General features: G+C 38.5%; 1 protein-coding gene across 8 annotated transcripts in view; it reads left to right on the forward strand.

Moving 5' to 3' along the window:
- ZNF385B (zinc finger protein 385B) overlaps positions 1–21,104 on the forward strand; it is a 370,262-nt gene that overhangs the window by 249,928 nt on the left and 99,230 nt on the right. Inside the window, exon 1 of one of the 8 annotated variants that reach the window (XM_081814051.1) lies at positions 5,463–5,665. The exons of the other annotated variants lie outside the window; for them this stretch is intronic. The gene's annotated coding sequence lies outside the window, so the exon portion shown is untranslated. Of the gene's footprint in view, positions 1–5,462; positions 5,666–21,104 lie in introns of those variants that run through there. 8 annotated transcript variants of the gene reach the window in all.

Below are 21,104 nucleotides of genomic sequence, written 5' to 3' on the forward strand. Positions count from 1 at the left end.
TAATGTTATATACTAAGAACTATTAAAGCATTCCAAATAAAACATATTTACCAGTTAAATGTTCTGTTTTATTTGTGAATGAATGAATGAAATGGACAAGCTAGTTATCTCTCTGGTCATTTAGAAAAAAAAACGTAACCTAATACAAATTTATTCTCCTCATATCTGGCAACCTAATCACATAATTCCAAGAGAGACTAGAATTTATTACTCTCTTTTTTTTATTGTTATCTTTAAACAGCAAAAACAAACAAAAACAATTTCAACCTACTAATAATTATTGATGTATGAAATATGTATGGTAAATTCTTCATCCAAGACAGGTTTTTTTTTTCCTTCTGGCAACAAGAAGAATGTGGTAGCACTTAGTTTATCTTCAGCTGATATCTACTTACGGATTTTGAAATTTTTGAAAATATCTAACTAAATGCTAATTGGTGAAGTCAACCAGGTAGAAGGAGCAAATAGGGAAGAAGATGAGAATAAAATCAAATAATACATCATTGTAAAACTATCTAGCGCACTTTTTCTCTCAATCAGAAAAAAAAAAAATTTGTTCCCATCACATAGTCACTTCAGTATCAAAACGTTGTTCAGCCAAGTTAGCAAGCCATAGAGTTGGGCCCTGGGCTCTCTCTTTTCAAACAGATGAAGTAGCATCTGGGACAATGCTCAGAGCCCTAGTTTAAAGTCAGGCCACAGCTTCTGTCCCCACTCTGCCACTCATTAGATGGGTGACCTTGGGTAAGTCCTTTAACTTCTCCAGGCCTTGTTCCCTCACTGGTATTAATAGAGGCTTGGAGTGGATTCATTCAACAGATATTTATTGAGCTCCTGATAAATACCATGTTTCAGTGAGACAAAAAATAATAATAATAAAAAGCAGCCCCTGTCTTCAAGGAGCTGATAGTTCAATAGGAGATACACCTATAAAAACTAATGCATGCAATAAAGCAGTTTGATACTATTACAGAAATTTTATAAGTTATACAAATATACCTTATATATCTTTTGGGAGGCACCAAAAGAGGAGTGGTCAGTCCTATTTGGGCTCAGTGGGGGGAAGAAGATTGACAAAGACTTTAGAGAGAAGATGCTTGAACTGAGTTTGAATATCATTCTCTAGATGAGTAGGGGCTAGAGGTCTAAGAACACAGGCCTGTGGGAGAAAGTCAATATAAAGCCTCAGGATCTAACAGATGGCCTGTGTGGCTGGAATGTAAGGATAAGATGAAATATGCAAAGGATGACTGGAACAAATGGAAAAGGCTTTATATGACATAAGGATTCTGAATTTTGTGAGAAGCCATGACACAGGTAGTTCCAAGTAGAACTTAGGAACTATTCACATGTGTGTTCTAGAAAGATCAATTCCCTTTTATACATCCTCCCATTCCAAACATGCTAAACTACCTTTATTCTCTCGGATGGATTATACTCATTATAAACTCTGAGTCTTTGCACATATTTAGAAGGCCTTCTTGATACACATATAAAAATACATATAATCATTTACTTCATCTGGCTGCATTTTATGGAATTTTCAAGCCACTGTTAAGGATTTACTTCCTCCAGAAAACTTTTCTGACCCAGGCCTCTGTTGTCAGATGCCCATCTTTTGTGGTTTTATGGTGGCTTGTACTCTGTTACAGCAGTTCTCAATAAAGTATGGGAGAGGGGGAGACATAGGAGTTAGAAGTGTGATTTTTACCCCCAGGGAACATTTGACAAGTGCTCTTTGACATTTCAAAGTGTCTAGAGACACTTTCGGTTATAAGAAAGGGTTGGGGTGCTACTGACCTCCAGTAAGTAGAGGCCAGGATGCTGCTAAATATCCTACAATGCACAGATCTCCACACAAAGATAATCTAGTACAAAATGTCATTAGTGCTGAACTTGAAAAACCCTATTCTATTCTAATTGCATATTTATTTTTCTGTTTCTCTTACTGAACTGTAAGCTTTTGGAGAATAGGAGCTGTGTCTTAGTCAAAATTATGTATGCAGGAATTAACAGGTTGTTCAGCATATGGTAGATGCTCAGTACATATGAATGTAAAGGTAGGCAGATAGATTGATGGGTGGTCTGTATGGTTTCCCATTCTAGCCCTGAGAGAAAATCTATAGTTATATATGGGCTGAGGACAGTAAGTTTGAGGCTTCACTCCTGAAGTCACCCTGATGCCACTTGTACTGTTTGAGGTGCTAGTCATGGAGAGAAATGGGAGGACTCAAACTATGGATGCATGTTTCTGTTTTGTTGCGTATTTAAATATATGTCATATTATTTATTTAAATTTTATCTTATATTACTTGTTGAGTGAAGTAAAATAATATGTGTCTATACCCATTGCTAGTAATCAACATAGGTCTGGGTACCTATGATAAACAAGACATTTTAGCATGCTGTGATGGGAAAACATGGTTTGGTTTAAATTCCAGTTCAGCTTTTTTTTTTTTTTGACGATTTTATTTATTTATTTATTTGTCAGAGAGAGAGCGAGCAAGCACAAGCAGGGGGACCAGCAGGCAGAGGGAGAGGGAGAAGCAGACTCCCTACTGAGCAAGGAGCCTGATGCGGGACTCGATCCCAGGACCCTGGGATCATGACCTGAGCTGAAGGCAGACGCTTAACTGACTGAGCCACACAGACATCCAATTCTGGTTCAGTTTTAATATTGAGCTTTGTAAACCTATGCATGAGTTTTAGTGTCGTTGATTTTTTAATTTTTTCAAATTTGTTTTGTCTTGATGATGACATGAACTAAAAGCATATAAAGTACTTGGGACACAGCGCTCTCAGTAAATTTTACTTCCCTCTGCCTCTTCTCCAAACTACCTATATTAGGAATTGCATTTGACTCACAAACAGAGCCCTGATAATAATGGCTTAAATAGATAGTGTATTTTTTTCCTACACAAAATAAGTCTTGAGGTCTGCAATCCAGGGTTTGCCTGATGCTCCACAAAGTCATTAAGGAATCCAGGTTCTTTTTAGCTCAATACTTTATCAATGCTAAAGTATGGCCCTGATATTCAAAATGCCTGCTAGAGTACCAGTCACCACTTCTGTGTGCCAAGCTGTCGATTTGAGGACAGAGTGAAGATGATGATGATCTCTTTTAGGGAGCCTTCCAAAGTGCGTTCTGATAGAGTGAGTATGCTTATATGTAAATTCTTTAAGACCTAGCATCTTGAATATAAAAGATAGAAATGGAGCCTTTAAGAATTCATTTTGCCATTCTATACCTAACATTATTTTACTGCCTCTAAGTCCTGTGCATGTGGGTATGTGTGTGTGTGTGAATGTATTCCCAAATAAATTTACTATATTTTATTTATTTTTTTTTAATTTTTTTTTAAAGATTTTATTTATTTATTTGAGAGAGAGAGAGAATGAGAGACAGAGAGCATGAGAGGGAGGAGGGTCAGAGAGAGAAGCAGACTCCCTGCCGAGCAGGGAGCCCGATGCAGGACTCGATCCTGGGACTCCAGGATCATGACCTGAGCCGAAGGCAGTCGTCGCTTAACCAACTGAGCCACCCAGGCGCCCCAAATTTACTATATTTTAATACAGACTTACAGACATGGGGTTTATCTCAGTAGCAAGAAGCACACCCAATATTTTCCAACAAACAAAACCAGGAATCCTTAGAGATCAGGATTAACATCACTCATGATAAGTCATATTGTTATTATTTATTCCTTGGTATGAAGTGATGAAAAGGGCACTTTACCCCTGTGATATTCTTTAAAAAGAAAAAAAAAAAACCTCCCATTCAATTATGAAAAAAAAATTAGACAACCCCAAATTGAGGGACAGTCACAAAATACCTCCTCAAACTTGTCAAGGCCATGATAACAAAGGAACGACTGAGACACTATCACAGACTAAAGGCAACTAAGGAAGCCTGAGGTGTAAATGTAATGTGGTAGTCTGGGATTGGGTCCTGGACAGAGAAAGGAAATTAGTAAAACAACAACAATAAAACCTAGTGAAATCTGAATATATTCTGGGTTTAGTTAATAGAAATGTACCAATATTGGTTTCTTCATTTTCATAAATGTACCATGGTAATAATATGTTAACATTAGAGGAAAGTGAGTGAGGAGTATATGGAACTCTCTGTATTATCTTTGTAATTTTTCTATAAATTAAAATTATTCCAAAACAAAGTTTATTTTAAAAATATATGAATTACTGGCACACACTGAAAGCCTGTCATGTTCATTTGTGTAGGATATTACCTACAGTAGATGCATTTGAGTACAATCTCTGTGCATGTGGGGACTTTGTCTAGTTTGTTTCCTGTTGTTTCCCCAGGATTTTAAGAAGTACCTGACATAAACTAGGCACTCAGTAAATGTTTATTAAATGGTGAGTGAATGCACGTATGGTTCTTTCTGAGAACAAACTTATGTGTTAATATAAGGATAACAGGGAAGAAAATGCATACCAGGAAAACCTCTGATCTGTTTCTGAGTTATTGTGATTTTTCAGTGTATTATTTTGTAAATTATTAGAGCATTCTGACTAGCCCTCCACTTTATAGTCCGGGAGAATCAGCATACTTTTTCTATATAATTTTTTCTAATGGAACATATTTTGAGGAGTAGGTCCTGGAGGAATTGGTAACTGTCAGGCACTTTATTAGAAAAACAGGGAGGGATGCCTGGGTGGCTCAGTCGTTAAGCGTCTGCCTTCGGCTCGGGTCATGATCCCAGGGTCCTGGGATCGAGTCCCACATCGGGCTCCTTGCTCAGTGAGGAGTCTGCTTCTCCCTCTCCCTCTGCTGCTCCCCTGCTTGTGCTCTCTCTCTCTCTGACAAATAAATAAATAAAAATCTTTAAAATAAAAAAAAAATAGAAAAATAGGGATTTGTAGCATAGATTCTAATTCAAGGAAACTGAAGCCTTTTTATAATCCTATCAAATTAATAGATCAGGGATTAGAAAACTGCACAATACTGATTTTCTATAAATTAGTAATTTTCTCTCTATTAGTATAAAAAAGATCCAATGGAAAAGGCACTTGATTAAAATTCCAGCTTTACCACTTACCACCTGTGTGATTATAAGAAAGTTCTTTAATCTCTCTAAACCTCAATTCTCTGGTAAAACTGGGATAGTAATACCTCAGTGAAATACCTTAATGAAAATACAGGATACATTATTACTGTAATGAAAGCCCAAGAATACAGTGGCTTTCACACAACAGAGGCTTGTTTCTGTCTCACCTAACAATCCAGAAATGGTATAACAGCTTTTTGGGAGGCCAGGCTCCTCCATCTTGTTGCTTAGCCACCTGTGGTCTGCATTCCTTTTGCATGCTCAGCTCACCACCACTTCCACATTCCAGGCCACCAGAGGGAGGAAAGCTAGAGGAAACACACCTTTTTTTTCTAAGGGAATGACCCGGAAGATATCACTTGAACTCATATTTCATTGGCCAGAGCTTAGTCATGTGGCCCCAGCTAGCTGCAAGGGAAGTTGAGAAATGCTTTCTTTATCTGGGAAGCACTTGCTAAACTAATACTCCTGGTATCAGGGAGATTGGCAAGAAAACTGGTAGACCCTGCTCTAAGCACCTGGAATAGTGCCTCACATGGAATAAATGTTCATCTAGAATCAAATCAGCTGAAAGGTGATTAATGTGAAAGGAGAAGGTAAGTGGAAATACTTTATCAACTATGCTTTACATTACTCAGATTTTAGGACAGATCTTCCTGGGAAGCTATGTTTTCATTTGAAAACTTGCCTATCTTCTTGTAAATTAAAACACAACTCCCAAGAAATAAGGTTTATATCATCCTAAGGAAAAGAAGCTGCAGAAGTAATATTTCAATGTGTGCTTGTTTTTATATGTAATGACTTCAGCTCACTACCCTTCTAGCTGAGGAAACTCTGGTAGATTAATTTAGAAAATAGCTGTGCTCTGGTGAAAAAGGGAAGATACAAAGTGAACTATGCTACTTACTTTTTTTTTTTCTTTTTTTTTTTTATTCTTATGTTAATCCCCATACATTACATCATTAGTTTTAGATGAGATGCTACTTACTTTTAATGTAGAAATTTTTTGCTTGTTCAGTTGTAATTTTGTTAATCAGAATTTTTCCACTGTTCTTTTCATGGATTCAGTTTCAAGCTTTTGGCAATAATTTGTATTTACAAACATGGGACTGCATTCTTGGAACTTTTTCATTTTTTTATTGGTTTGGTTTGATTGTTTTCTTGAGGATATTTACTATAATTTGCTAAACTTGGACAGTTTTATTCTAGGCAAAGCAGTTTATACTGAGCCCCATTCACGCTAAGCTTGCCTAGGACATTCTTACATTCCATGGGTCCTAACTACAAGTTGTCAGCCACTCATGTGATCTGTCAGACCACACTGTCATCCACCTGGCAGCTGGACAGGGCTCAGGTGGCCCTGCTTTTTGGTGATATTGGTAACATGAGGGGTGAACAAAATACTGGTTGTATTAGCTGGCTTGGGCTGCCATAGCAAAATACCATAGACATAGACCAGGTCACTTAAACAACAAATACTTATTTCTCACAGTTCTGGAGACGGGGAAGTCCAATATCAATGTTCCTGCCAATTCAGTTTCTGGTGAGAACTTTCTTCCTGGTTTGCAGGTCGTTGCCTTCTCTCTGTGTCCTCACATGGCAGAGAGAGAGTACTCTGGTATCTCTTCCCCTTCTTAAAAGAGCATCAGCCCTATTGGATTAGGGCCCCACCCTTATGACCCATTTAACTACCACTCTAACTCTCAGACCCTATCTCCAATCTATATTTACATTGGGGTTAGGGCTTCAACATATGAATTTTGGGAGAATAAAAACATTCAGTCCTTAGCACTGACCTCCCTTTCATTTATCATGGCACCCACAAAGGGTGAATTTTTTTCTAATTACCCTGTGCCACCCTGGACAACCTCCTTAAAATTTCCTACAGTAGAAGATTGCTCTGGTGGCTTCCTAAAGTCTCTTTCTCTAAGGAGATATTTGGTCAGTGTCATTGGTTAGCCCCACAAAATGCCTTGGGAGTTGCAAAATGTTAAGATATTACAATATAATAAAGTGATATTTGTAGAGCACTCTACAGTTTTCTTGCTAACATTATCTCTTTAATCCTTATGGCAACTCCAAAGGAATGCTTGGGATATGTTATCAGCTCTATTTTATATATTAGAAAATTGAAGTTTGGAGAAGTTCAGTAATTTCCCTAAGGTCTCAAGGCTAATAATTGATTGACACTGAGACCATTCCAGGCCTTCCAATTTCTAATTCACAGCAGACTGTATATGAGCTGGAATTTGGCTCTGGAATCACTCAATTTTGGCTTCAGTCCAAGTTCTGTCACTTATTAACAGTAAGTGGGCAAGTTACTTAACTCACTACAATTTCTCAATCTTCTCTATGACATGGAAATAGTAAGAGTCCACCTCATAGGGTACTAATGAAAATTAAATTATGTAATGCATAGAAATCAGCATACACCTACACAGAAAAATGTTCAGAATTGTTGGTTATTATTTTTAAGCACATATCAAATCCTATTGCATTGAGTTTAACTGTGAAACCAAATTTATACATTTTATTGGACTTGATAAAATATTATTCAAATTATGTACAGTATTGGCTGATCTCAAAATACATTACAAGTTTATAAGTGTTATAAAATTCATAATATGAGATACAAGCACCTTAATTGTCACCTGAATATCTGTCTCTGCATGTGTATATTTATTCTTGCCTACTCAAGCAACCGATTAAAACAGTTAGCAATTAGCAGATATTTTAAACTCTACTAGTTATACATTAAGCACACCAGTGGGATTTTTTATCTGGCTTTGGTTTGAGGTCATTTAGTGCTCGTTAATAAAGTAAACTGAATTTGGAATTCTTGTTTTTCATTTCACACCAGTAAGCCAATAATATGCTAATAATTGTGATCAAAGGAACATTAAAGAAGCAAAGATTTAACTGCTTGAAATTTGGTATACAGAAAAGTCCAATTATTTGCAGTTTTTCTCCACATTATGCAGAATGTAATCTCTACCAAAATACATATTTTTTCTATTAGTCTGATTCTAAAAGCCTAACATAAGAGGTCATTGTCACGTAGGCTATGTCAATCATAATGACTGGGAGGTGCTCTCTTAATATGCCCAGATTTGTCAGGTCATCTAATGTGTATGTCAGGATAAATCAATAATACGTACCTTAATTTGTTTTGCACACTAGTCCTAATTCTCACATGGAATAGTTAATTAGAGAATTTCATACATTTCTAGATTTAATATGTGTATGTTTTTGTGGATATACCAGTAAGGAAATGTTCTTATTCAGATAATTAGTTCTAGTTAAAGTTTCATGCAGGAGGTCAAATAAGCTTTTCTCGGGTAGGAGAAACTGCACCAAACCTGGAGTTAACATACTTTGGAGCAAAGTCTATTAGCAATGTAAATGGCATTACCTCTGATTTGTGATCAGCTGAACAAACAGTGAAGGCCCAATGTGACTTTCAGGCTTCAGGAACACAGTCTGGTGACTTTGAAAGGTAAAAGGAATGCTTCCCACTAGGTACATGAGTTAGTAAATTCTGAACTGTCTTGATTGGGAATTAATAATACTAATGACTTGAGTAGATCCTGAATAGTTCTCAGCATCTGGGCAGAGCAATTATGAATATATAGATAAGTAAGGTGTATGGTAACATAAAATCATTTTCTTTCTATGCCTCATAGATGGTCTCAGTGTGACTACTCATATGGGCAGACACCCACGCATACTCTCTGATGGTTTTGATTTGAGAAGGCAAGATGACTATACCTACTATAACAGTCTGCTTTGTGTATAATTGTTATAGTTTTAAGATTTGGTTTTAGTTGTAGTATGTACTCAGAAAGGAGAGTTACACATTACCTATATATAACTCAGTCATTGTCTTTGTCCCATGTTTGTTTTGTTTTCCCTGCTAGATTCTGGAGAGCAGGGACAATGTCTCACTCAGGATAAGCACAGGGCCTGGCTCATGGTAGATGCTTAAGAGAAATATTTGAATGAGTGTGTAAATGGATTTGAGCTAAAGAGTGAGTCTATAGTACTTAAATATGCGACACATAAATGTAAACATGTATGAAGAATCTATTGCTGTGTATATGGATACATGCCCAGACATACATATGTATACACACATACACATACCATATTCAGAGTACTGTCACTAGTTAAGGAAAGTAATGTCTGAGGTGTCTAGCCAACAGTAACACCACATAAATATGTAATTAAATAATGAGTAATTGCCAAAGCAGAAAAAAATGTAATAATTTCTTAATATGAAAAATGAACATAAGTTAGTTTACAAACATTGTGAGAATTAAATATACCAGCCCAAGAAAACTTACAGAAATTCAAGCACACTAACATTTGTTCATGGCCACAAGTTGTTTGGTGTGTGTGTGAGTTTGTTTTTTTTGTTGTTGTTTTGGGTTTTTGTTTTTTGTGTTTTGTTTTTAACAGACAGTTCAGACCACAGAGCAATTATTTTATTCATTATTTTCCTTACTGTGGGCATAACTAGTATTCTTCTTAGTAATGTACTAAAAACACTGAAATGTAATTATCTAAACTTTTATATTAAAAAGCAATTATAGGGGCGCCTGGGTGGCTCAGTCGGTTAAGCGACTGCCTTCGGCTCAGGTCATGATCCTGGAGTCCCGGGATCGAGTCCCGCGTCGGGCTCCCTGCTCGGCGGGGAGTCTGCTTCTCCCTCTGACCCTCCTCCCTCTTGTGCTCTCTGTCTCTCATTCTCTCTCTCTCTCTCAAATAAATAAATAAATAAAATCTTAAAAAAAAAAAAAAAAAAGCAATTATAGTTTTTTTCCGATAAGAAGTTATACAACTTACATAGGGTTTTAATAAACCCTTACATTAACCTGCTTTTTTCCCTCAAGATCAGTAATTATAAAAGAGCACAGGTCTAGTTGCCACATTTTCTACTAGAAATATACTGACATACAGAGGCAAAGTTTCTATGTAAAGTAGATACCAGCTCTATATAATTAGAGAATTATAGTAAATGGTCTTACAGATGGAAAGGATCTATATTTATGGATACTTTTGGCACTTATTATTAGAGAGACTTTATGTTTCACCATGAGATTTTATGGTTGATGTATAATCAACTTTATATTATCTACTCTAATTAGAACTAGAAGTAGCTTAAAATGGAAAAAAAAAGAAATTATTCCAAGATCTCATCTGAGGAGGCAGCTTTGGCTTACTTCCCACTGATACTGGCCTTAAAAAACAAGATCCCTTCAATCCAACTGGGCTTGGGTAGCCTGTTTTTTGTCTCATGAAGTGTTCTGAAGGTCTCAAAGAAAGTCTTAGTTTTTCCTCTAGTAGCCCAATGGTATAGGACTTCTCCTCCATATATAATTGTATATTTGCAGGTAATGATTACTCCGTACTGCCTCAATATATTTTTATATACAGTTTTCTCCTGGGTTCCTTATTCTCATATGAAGAATGCTTGAAACCATCTGTTAAGAGCTTTTCCTCAAACCCTCTCCCCTAGCAAAAGGACCAGACTTTATCACAACACAATTATTAATACCTCAATCAGGAAGGCAAACATACTAGTGCAGCAGAGATTACTAGAACAAGACAGTCCGTTGAATTTACTCTATATTTGTTGAACTGCCTGAGTTTTTTAAGTCCATCATGGAAATGGAATTAGAACTGGGATCCAAACAACTCCTGCCTCCTGCCCGCCCTCTTCCCTGAATTGTAACTCTGTTAATATCAGCATCTCTTTGCCAACAACTTTTTCTAAATTTACCATTGAATATATGAGTCATTATGTTTGAATTTGGTAGAATAAATGTTTGTCTAGAACTAGATGTACCTAAAATGAATTGTGTCCATATATGTATACAGATATTTACAACATAATAGATATAGATACAGTGATACAGAATGTAGGTATTATATAGGAACACAGTGGAAGAATACTTCACCCAGTCTGAGTGGGTCAGAGAGAGACTTTCTCTCAGAGAATGCATAGAAAAACGCAGATCAAGTGGGAGAGGAGAGAAAAGGGTCAGTAGGAGAAAATCACAAAGGTGAGAAAGAGCATGACGTATACAGGGAACTATAAACAGGCGTGTGTTGCTAATGTAATGTTTGAGACAGGGATGGTGAGAAATGAAGCTCAGAGGGTCGTTAGGGGTCTCCTCTTGGAGGACCATGTAAGCCATATTAGTGTAAATTCGATGGTGAGGGCAAAGCTCTGTGGGCATGGAGATCCTGTTGGTCTCGTTTGTGCCACGTTCCCAACATTGTATGTTGATCTGACACAGAGGTCCTGGTCCTCAGCAGATATTATTTGAGTAGATGAAATGATACAGAATGAAAAAAAGGATTTAAGCAGAAGATTTGTGTGAATCAATTTGGATTTTTGAAAAATTGTTTTAGCAGCTGCCTGGGAGATGGATACAAAGAGAATAAAAGTGGAGTAAAGGAGACCAGTGATGATGGGAAAAGATGAGGATTTGAAGTAGGGCAGTGGTCAGTCACAGGGATGAATTTGAGACATAGTGGAAGATTAAACCTGTAGGGCCCAGTGTTTGTGTGGCTGTGTGGCTGTGAGAAGAAAAGGGGAGGTTGAAGGCATGTGTTATGATAGTTGCCACCATTTAATCTAAAGAATATAAGGAGAAGAGTTGTCTAGGGGAAGAATCGAGTTCAAGTGTTCCTGAAGACATATTAGAATTTAAATTTCTTTCAACTTTTGCTTTAAAAATGAACCCATGGAGAAATTCTAACAGTTTTTCAATGAAAATCTTCTAGAACTTCAAATTTTTCAAATATCCTGTGGGTATCGTATTAGCATTAGGTGAGAACATAATCTAAAAAACATGGGCACATCTCCTTTAAAAAAATTTTGATAACACCAAAACATTTTGGCATAATTAATTACCACTTATTCTTTACACACACATTTTGGGTAGAGAGAGAAATGTATTAAGTTCATTCTTTCCTCCTTTTTGCTTTCCCTTTTTCTTTTTCTCCTCCCCGCCCCCTCTCCCCCCGCCCCCGCCGCCTCCGCCGCATTCTTCCTCTGAGTTGAGCATTCTGCAGTGAAGAGGGAACGGAATCAGCTCCCACATGGAGCTTCACTCAGAGAGGTCTTTAAAAGCTTCTCCACTTTGCATGGGAAAGGAGCAATGCTTAGAGGCCAAGGAGGATTCCAAATAAACAGCATTTCTACTTCTGTTTCTCAATCTGGTTTTAACATTTGATGAGGGGCTGAAAACAAATCCAACAGAACAAAGGGTCACCCTTCATTTGAACCTGGCGTTCAAACAACGTTAGATTTAATTTGTACTCAGATGGCTAAAAATATTATTAAAATATGTAATTCTTGTACCCTGAAGATTTATAAGAAATATGGTTAATGTTCTTTCTTTCTCACTCTTTGGCACTGGCTCGCTTCCTCTTCTAAATATATTTTTTATTATCTCAGGATATTCCTTTAGAATGAGTAACTTCATTCTCACATTTCAGAGTAAAATCTTTCAGCCCAAATAAGTTTGGCTCTAGACATGATTATGGGGGATCCAGTTGGCCACTGGATATACAGAGCTGAGGCTTGGGGCAGAGGTCGGGGCTCTGAGTAGCAGTCCTTAGCAGAGACAGTGCCCTGAGAGACAGGGGTCATCCAGGGAGAAGTTGTAGAGGACCACCAGCAGAAAACCAGTGGTGAAACTGGAACATCAACATACATAGCAGAGGAAGAACAGACTTTGAAGGGACAGAGCAACTTGATCGGAGGGGCCAGAGGAGGACCTAGAGAGACACATCTCAGGAGGCAGGGCTAAAGAGAAGTTCCAGAAGGAAGGAGGTAGTGAGCAAGGGAAGCAGCAAGCAAACCCACTTTTCTCTCATTAGCCTTGCCTCCTTAACCTGCCACCTCTACAGTCCTCCCTCTCGCCCAGCTCTCCTGAACCATGAGGGAAGATGGTAGTCCACCAGTGTTTCTACACTTATGTTAATGATTTATGCCGTGTGAAGAGTACAGTTTCCTCTGTGGGCAAGTATGACATTAGATTAGCTTCTTTAAGCGTCGCTTCCATCTAGTTTGTTTATGGGCTTTGTGGCTTTTAATGGTCTTTTCCTGTAAGGAGCTACAATTAATTTGACTATAATGCAAGTGTTTCAGTAATCATTATTTTCGTGGTTACCCAGCCGATTTTACCGTTGTTTACTCAGGGATATTTTTTAGTTCGCTCTGTTCCTTGTTCAGGATATAACAGATAAATACCTTGCTCAGAGCCAAACAGAAATAGCTTAGATTCTGCTTCCATGGACTTTCTACTTGGACTTTCTACTTTGTTGTTTGCATTAAGAGAACTCCTAACAATTTTGAGAAGGATAAACAAAAAAGTTTATTTTATTGTTCAGCATTCTGAGTAAGGACAATGCTGCCTGTCTGATTCATATCGGTTCTGGTCTGTATTTTATCCACAGATGATGTGGTTCTGTTGTTCCCTGAATAGATGGTGGTTTAGATATGTTTCCCCCACTGTAAAATGCAGTTTGCATGCAGGATTCAAACCCCTTAATCTATGGAGGTATTCTCTTTGTGTTCAGTTTTATTTGCCCATTTCTTCTGGGGAAAGATTTTGTTATCGATCTTAAAGATCATTACAGTAAAGAAGTGACTTTCAAAATCATTCCTTTTGGTTCATAGGGATCCAGGTCTGTGTAAAAATAAAATAAGATGGATCTGGTAATAACGCTATACTTTTTATCGAGCGCTTGTCAAAAGCCATTATAAACCTTCTTTTATGGCATTTTGGTGAGTTAGTTTTGATTCTGTTTCTTTTATTTATGAAAAAACTAAGATATAAAGAAATAAAGAATTTTATCAAAAGCCACATAGGCATTAGATGTGAATAACCTTGGTAATGCTGCCGCAACAACTTGACTTATTCCTCTACACTTGCTTAAAATATTGATAGAGCCCCTGAAAGCTTTCTCATCCATCTTTCTTTTTTTCCTTACATAGTATTGATTTCTATTTTTTTTCACTTTAAAAATTCACACAGCACAATTGTTAAGAAGTTCAAAAGTAACTTTCTTAAATTTGACTTTTCACCTAAATTTTAGATTTTTTAAAAAAGATCTACCTGTACTATATATGATATGGCTAATAAATAATGCAGATAATGTTCATCAATATTGAGCAGAATGATACATTTACTTTTGAAAAGTTTGTTTTCAAAAAACTGAACCCATCCTTTAGGGTTTTTTGCTTGTTTGTTTTTTGTTTTTGTTTTTGCTTTTTCCTGATAGCTGCTAACTTCATAAAGGATTGTTAGCATATCAGTTGATGTTTAGTCTGGCAAAAAAAAAAAAAATACATTATTCTTTTTATCCGAAACTAAGTACTATTCGTTAAAATTTTCCTTCTGGTATTAATAACCCATGTGAAATTCCTGGAGATGAGAAAAGACTATAACTCAGTATATGGATAAGGATTAATTTCTGTCATTGATGTACTATGAATTGCCTGTGTAAAGTCTGAGAAGATACGTTAGGGAGGGATATGTATTAGCCATTCGCTAAGTAACTTTCTTCATCTTTTTTTTTTTTAAAGATTTTATTTATTTATTTTAGAGACAGAGCACAAGAGGGGGGAGCGGGAGAGGGAGAAGCAGACTCCCCGCTGAGCAGGGAGCCCGATGCGGGACTCGATCCAGGGACTCCAGGATCATGACCTGAGCCGAAGGCAGTTGCTTAACCAACTGAGCCACCCAGGCGCCCCACTTTCTTCATCTTTAAAGGATCAACATTTATTAGGTTAACATCAAATATTTGAGAGCAAAACCTTGACATACTGACCAACTCTGAATCCTTGCTGTAATATTTGAGATACCTCCAAATCCAACATAACTGAAAATTCAGGAACATTGTCATTTATTGAATAATCCTAGTAATTTTTATGATTGCAAAGTATTTTAAACAAATGATGATCAGAGAAATTAGAAATGAGAGCCTCATCTGAGAATTGCCTTTCTCCTGGCTGTTGCTCGTCCACCCTTCCTCCCGATGCTAGAAAGCAGGCGCAGCCCAGTGGGAAGAGGAGACCCCCAAAGTCTAACAGTGAAGCCCTCCCTCTCAGTCTCAGTGTGTGGTAGCCAAAGATGAAAATCAAAAGTTGTGACTTGGAGTGGAGCTAGGGTCAATGCTCAGAAAGATCCCAAATTTCCCTTCAAGCTTTCACCTCCCTGTGCGTTCCTTCTCTGCAATTGACCCCTCCATCTGCCCGGCTGGGAGCTTCGCTTTAGACCCCTGGATGTTAGTCTCATATCCCATCGGTGATCGTGTCCTACTGATTCTGCCTCTCTCATCAGTCTTCTCACTACAGCCTGACTCACACACAATTCATGCTAAAACTGTCCCTCACTTGGGCGGCTGTAATGCCTCTGACTTGGACTTCTTACCACCATCAGCCCTGCCCTTGCCTTCCACCCCTTCCCTTGCAGCTCCTCTGCACATACACATAATCCATATTTCAACCACTGATATTCCTAATATAGAAGTCTCATCATGCCATGCTCTTGTTTCAAATCTGCCTTTGACTCCCCATCACCTTTAGGTCAAGCCCAAACACATTAATATGACTTATAAGACCTGTGTTGGTCTTGTTCCAGTTTACCTCTCCCGGAACATATCTCACCCCAGAGACATACTTTAGTGAATGCTGAAATTCTTTCAGTTCAGGGCACGATGCTTGCTCTGGCTGTAGGCCTGGCCTGATGTGTAATCCCCTCTACTTAAAACAAACATGGAACAAGCTCTTCCTCTCCTACTTCTTCCTACCTTTTGCCTAGGTAAATCCTACTCTGGGTTTTCAGTTTAGACCTTACTTCCTCAAGGAAACCTTACTGGACACCTGTGAAAGAGTTATGTTCCCTCAGCAGAGCCAGTATTACTCTGTCATTACACTTGTCATGCTGTGTTTTAAATGCCTTTATTTTCAAGCGGACCTGTCACAGGCAGTGAGCTCCATGAGGGCAGGGACTGGGTTTTTGGTTTTTTTTAAGATTTTATTTATTTGAGAGAGAAAGAAAGAGAGAGAGAGAGAGCACATGAGAGGGGGGAGGGTCAGAGGGAGAAGTAGACTCCCGGCTGAGCAGGGAGCCCGATGCAGGACTTGATCCCAGGACCCTGGGATCATGACCTGAGCCAAAGGCAGACGCTTAACCAACTGAGCCACCCAGGCACCCGGGACTGAGGGTTTCTTGTCCACTGTTATATACATAGTATCTCGTGGCTTATAAGCAGCCCTCATTACATGTCAGATGATGGATTTCATAGATCATAGATCTATAGATCATAGGTCATAGATGGATTTCCTACCAAGTCATCAGTAAAAGTAGAGTGAGGAAAATAGAAATCAAAGCAGATATGGAGCCATACCAAAGGGATCCAAAGACCCAGAAAGCTGAGAAAGAACAGCACTGGGAAGTAGAAAAGCAGGCAGGCCTGTCTTGTCCTGTCCCACAATACATGAGGCCTGAGACAAGGATAAAAACTGATGCCCATATATGTTTATCACAAACTATTTTAGTATAAAATCAAGCCACTCAGCTGCTAGGTAAAGTATATTTCATATATTTTGACAAGTATTACTTTGACAAGTATATATTCATAAAAACCTGAGAAGGCCACATATTATTTTAGAATTCCCAGACACATCAAAGTTTTGTGCCAGAACATGGGAGCACAACGCAGCTCCGGTCCCACCCTCTTCTTTTTTATTTTCACCCCAGCCCCATCCTGTACTGCAGGGGTATAGACACCCAGTCCTGGCTGTCAAGCTCCATGTACGTTCCTGAAAAACAGCCATGCTGGTCCCACATGGGTATTATCTGCCTGGAGGGAGAGAGATCTAGAAAGGAGACTTATGTAGGCCCTGGAAGTAGTACTAGGGCCATTTGGGAATGAACGTATGAAATCCCAGATACCCAGAATGTGGCTTAGAATGTGGGGGAGGAGAGCATGGACGCCACGAGGACTAATCCCCTTGGCCTGTACCCCTAGTATACTATAAATGTATATCTGTGGGGGCGTAGCATTATCAAGGACTATCTAATATCATATTTTTTAAAAACCAATCAGATATATACATCGAAGGTTGTAGATACATCTTTCCTAACTAACCTCTTGTTTCTGCTTCAAGACCCTGGGATTCTCTGTTCTGTTGTATTCTGGGGAAGCAGCCTAAAAGCATAGACTTTCTTTTTTTTTTTTTTAATGTTTTATTTATCCATTCATGAGAGTCAGAGAGAGAGAGAGAGAAGCAGGCTCCCCGCCCAGCAGGGAGCCCGACGTGGGACCCGGTCCCAGGACCCCGGGACCATGACCCAAGCCGAAGGCAGACGCCCAACCATCTGAGCCACCCAGGCGCCCCAAAAGCATAGACTTTCAAGCTGAAACAGGCTCTGAGTTGTGAGTCGTTTAAGTTCTGAGTTGTCCATTTACAGGCTGTGGAGCCCTGGGCCAAGTGCTTCATCTGATGAGTGGAGGTAATAAAATCTTCCTCTAGGGTTATAGCAAAAGTACATGAGGTTAAAGTCTTTAAAAGGCTCAGCTCAAGTAAATGCTCAACAGATCATAGTGCTGTCATCATCATCATAATCACTGTCATTATTTTTAGAGCTGTTATTCCTTATTGTCTGTAACTATTGCAATGACCTTGGGCAAGTCATGTAACCCCTGAGAACCTCAATTTCTTTATCCATAAAATGAGGTCCTTGGAACAGAGGATAACTAAGATTCTGTCCAGTTAAGAACAGGGATAAGTTCCTTCTTTTTCAGTTTACATTCAACCTGACCTTGACCCCCAGGCTACATTGTAAATCGTTAATGGAAGTTACTAGTATGCATATAATGTCACTGGGCATTCTAGTTTAAGCAAACCTGATATTGAAAGTCTAAATCTTTTGTAAAAACTGAAAAACTCTGGATTGAATATGCAGTTTATGAAAGAAGTATTTGCTTTACAGAAAGATTCATTGTAGAGTTCCTTTGCTCACTGGTTCTTCTAGTACATTAAAAGTCAGATTTGATTTACAAAAAGATACTCACTTTACCTACAACTTTTCAGAAACATACACAGAGATTTTAATCTCTGTGAGTCATAGAATCCTTTGAGAATTGACTAAATCTGATTCCTCTTTCCCCAAAACGAGCATGGTTGCAAATTGAATTTTGGAGAGGGGGAGTCCATGGATCTTAATATAAAAATCCAAAACAAAAACAAAGCCAATGAAAATGGGATGTGCTGAGGATATTGGAGGCATTTCTAAATGCAGACTTCCAAACACCTGGCCCTTTTCAATTTTAGAGACACAAAGAGAGAATTAACATTTATTGAAGGCATCCTCTCTGCCAGCCACCACGCTAAGCATTTTATATGTGTTATGATGCTCTTCCCCTTGCAACCCTAAAAAAGGCAGGTATTTCTGATGAGAAAACTGAGGTTGAGGTAGTAATTCCCCAAAGTGACATCGCAAGTTAATAAATAGTAGAAGCAAAATTTGGAGTCTGACTCTAAAGCTACCACACCATGAGAAAAAGCCCTAAATTCCTTCACATCTCTCCTCCAGCTCCCGAATTTTTATGAAGGAATAATGGCAGAAATTCAGAGATTTGTCTTCCTGAATGAACTTCTTACAAAGGAACGCCCTAAGCCGGCTTCGTGCTGACAGCTGATCCTTCCCCTTGTTCGTGCCATGTGCCATCTCCCCAGAGCGGGGCTGCCTTGTAGGCATGCCGTGCTGCTGGTGACAAGGGACGGGGCAGGCAGAGAGGTGAGGGAGGATGGAGTCTCGATGCTGGATGTGATTCAAACGTTCTGATCCCCTACGTGCCCCGGTAAGGGTTTCAGCTGACATCTGTGTAAAATAGTTGTCAGCTGAGGAGCAGAGAAGTGGCCTGTCAAACTCAGAGTGTCCCATTTGCCAAGTCTCACATGAGAAAAGTGAAGACAGGTCCCACTGTGAAAAGAAGACCTGCTTTCCAAAAGATTTATTACATAAGGGTCAAGTTGCATAACATGTGCTCTGCCCAGTAGATGCGACTCTTCCTTGATTCATTCATATTTTGCAAGGTGGCGAATTATTCCTTTAAAAAGGAGGGACTAGATGGAGGGGAATAAATGAAGGGCCTTACGTGAATGACAAAACAACCTGAGCCTTATTGGAATTCTGTCTTGGTTCAATAAGCTAATATTGAACTTCCTTCATAAACAGCCTGACCAAATACTGTGCAGAAATCACTGAGGTTTATACACTTTAAGACGTTGTATATGAAGGTGAGGTCTGTATCCCCATGTTCTAACCTGTCAAAATAGAATATTCTTGGTGAGTTGGGAATAACAATCACAAATCCATTTTTGGTTTCAAGTCATTTTAAGATATGCTATCTTATCACCTAAGACTTCACAGTGTGTCCTAGAAAAGCATGCTGTTTTCACAGTGATATTAAAGGCACAGTGAGATTTGGTATTTGATTTAGATTATCCTCATGATTTCCCACATGATATAGAACTGCTTCATGAAGTCACTTGCTGCTAAGCGTTTCAGACCTTTATGTGGCATAAAGAGAAAAACAACTGCTTGAAAATGTTTAGGAGTAAAACGTGCATATTTAGAAGTAGCTGACATTTGATATGTAATTTTTCTTATATGCTATGTATGATGCAAGACACTCTCTACCTAGTGTGAAGATGGGGCCTCCTTTTTCTATCAGGAAGGCAGCATAGCATAGTGGTTAAAGGATGGACTCTAGAGCCAGACAATATGGCTTTGCATACCAGCCCTGCACTTACCTGCTCTGTGATCTTGAGCAAAATACTTAAGTTTCATGTGCCCTGTTTGCTCACCTACAAAATGCAGGTAGTAGTAAGTTCCTCCCTTACTGCGTTAATTGGCAGGATTGGGTGAATTAATATAGGCACAAAGTGCTTAGAATAGTGTTGGCATATAATAAATGTAATGCGTTAGCCCTTATCATACTAATGTGTGAAGATGACCAATAAACTCTACAGTAGGTATTAGAGGGTTCAAAAAATAAGTTCGTTTATCCTTGATTTAGGCTAAGGCTTCACCTGAGTTTATTCGTATCTCTATATTGAGAAAGTGCTAAGTAGGATGGCTTACGTTCCCCTGTTCTCTCATATTGTCTGCATATTACTCAGGGATCCCATAACATCTGTGGGCAAAGGTTCTTCATGTACCTGTAACTGGAAATGTGCACTGTGTGTTTGATAGATTGAATAAATACCATGTCTCACATATCATACTCTTGTCAAATGTATGTCAGCCCTACTGTAATAATGATAGGTTTTTATTTGAAAAACTGTTCCTGACTTCATAACAGCATCGTATATAATCAGTGAATACTCATGGGAAGGAAAAGAATAATAATATGTGAGGAGCCCTTCAAATCATTCGATGTGTAAAAAGTGTCTTCGTACTTGAAAAGGCTGGGGAAATAAAATCATTCATTCATTCAAAATCTGTACTCAGTGCCTGTCAGAGGCCTAGCACTGTTCTAGAAGCGGAGAATAAAGGACCTAGAATATAGCTGTTGCTGCCATGGAGATCACATTGCAGTGAGAGGAGACAGTGAACAAGTAAATAAAACAAGATCATTTTAGAGACAAATAAGTGGATGGAGTAGATAAAACAGAACCATGTAACAGAGGAAACACCTTGCTGAAGACCTCAGCTGAGACACAACTGAATTTAGGGATGAGCGTTCCACCCTGAGGGAACAGCAAAAACAGAAGCCTTGAGATAAGAATGAATTTGACATGTTCAAGAAAGAGAAAAGAAGCTTAGGTCTTGGAAGGGGAAGAGGTTGGCAAGTGGAGGTGATACAAGGTGAGGTTTTGGAAGTAAGCAGAGGCTTAATCATGTGGTAAATGTAGGCCATGGGAAGGAGATGGATTTTATTCCGAGTGCGGTGGGAAGCCATTATGCATGGGAGTAACACAATAAGATTTGTATTATTAAA

This window comes from Leptonychotes weddellii, chromosome 3, assembly GCF_054177405.1.
Source record: "Leptonychotes weddellii isolate Sample4059 chromosome 3, ASM5417740v2, whole genome shotgun sequence".
Classification (NCBI taxonomy): domain Eukaryota; kingdom Metazoa; phylum Chordata; class Mammalia; order Carnivora; family Phocidae; genus Leptonychotes; species Leptonychotes weddellii.